The sequence below is a fragment of the Trichosurus vulpecula genome, chromosome 3, assembly GCF_011100635.1.
Source record: "Trichosurus vulpecula isolate mTriVul1 chromosome 3, mTriVul1.pri, whole genome shotgun sequence".
NCBI classification, from domain to species: Eukaryota; Metazoa; Chordata; class Mammalia; order Diprotodontia; family Phalangeridae; genus Trichosurus; species Trichosurus vulpecula.
In genome coordinates, this window is record NC_050575.1 from 368,774,910 (window position 1) to 368,776,780 (window position 1,871).

Consider the following 1,871-nt stretch of genomic DNA (forward strand, 5'->3'; position numbering starts at 1 on the left):
AGTTTATAAAACAAACTTAATTGCAATAAATGTGTTTTATACATCACTGTGTTATTTTACCAATATTTTATTTTAGGGATTTGAGCCATTATTCACTAATGATATTAGTAAATACTTCTCTCTCTCTCTCTCTCTCCCTTATCCTTTCTTGGCTTGAGAACCCAGGCTGTATTTTTCTTATAGAAAGGAGTAGAGTATTTTCTTTCTCTTTTGTTAAACAAAGAAAGAAAAGTGCACACACCTACGTATACACGTATTGTGTGTATATATATAATATATATACACATATACATATTTATGCCTACACACACACACACACACACACACACATATATATATATGTATACACATATATAACAAACTCATAAATCCATTTCTTCCTATTGAAGGGAAAAGACCTTTTGAGTAACACTGGATGAGCAAGACAAATATAGCTTATGATCTACATCAGAGGTACCAAGTGGACTGACAACAAGATTAAAGTGTAATTGGAAAATGTTTAAGAAAAAATGCATTACAACAGATAATATTAAATTGTAGTTTTCTAATCAATATGTAAGAATAATTGCTATTTGTGTTTGACACCACTGATGATTTGAAGGAATATTCATCACTTGAGGGAATATTCAAATCAATGAGTTCATAGATCTAGTTGAGTATATAAATGCTTTTGACTAGCATAAGCATTGAGGGAAATTCATTTGTCTCAGAAAACTGCTTTAGTTATATCTTATCAATGTTGATATTATTATTATCACTTTACTAAATAATTTTATTGCATCAATGATTGGATCTTTGCCTTTAACCATTTTGAAGAAAATATTTTAAATCAATATTTAGGCCAGCAATTTTGCTTAAATTTTCTTGATTAATATCTTATTTTATTTATCCTTAGTAAAAACAAAATTAATTTTTTTTGCATTAAAGTTTTTTATTCCTTGAATAGTAATTGAATACATTACAATCCAAGAATATCTGAACTCAGGAAAAAAGCCTATTAATTCTCTCCATATGTAATCTCTCCAGCACTTTTACTGTTTTTATATTTTTTTTTTCACTTATATTTTGGTCTCATTGAATTCCTTAAGTGGTGTGTTGATATAGCGAACTATTAATATTATTTTTCTCTAACTCTTTTTTATACTGTAGTTTTTTACTTTATATTTGTTCCTATTTGGTTGAATGATTGTACTTAATATTGACCTGCTTTGTCAGTGGTTCTTTAATCATGATATAATGATTATAGCACTCAATTTCTAAATTTAATTCATCTCTATCTGAAATAATGAGTGCTTTCTTATTTTCTGTGGTCAATTGATGCCTAATAAATTTTTATCAAATCTTTCATTTTAAAGTCTCTATCTTAGCTGTTTCTATGTCATTCAATATGTTATGGGTCATGTCTCATTTCCCTATTCTGTAACACATTTCTTTATTACAGAGGAATCCACTAATGTTTTTAGTCAACACCATAGCAGGCTCAGCTAAATTTTCTTGAAATATACAGACGTACAAACTGAGGCACTCAGAGATCTGCATAGAAACACACACACGCGCACACACACACACACACACACACACACACACATGCAGAAATACAGACACCCATTTCCACTCCAGTTTTTGTAAACATGCATACAGAATTATGTTCTTAAATTGCTTCTAATACCTCTCTATATTTTTTTCAGTGTTTTTGCTTTACCTGCCTATCACCCTTTTCTGAGATAATAACATCATTTGGTTTGCATGTCCCTCTACCTTGCTCTGAGATGCCCACAATAAGACAATTTTTTTCAGCTCTTTTATTTTGATTTATTGCATTACTAAATAAATATATATTGTTTATCGCAATTCCATAAACCTATTTGTTA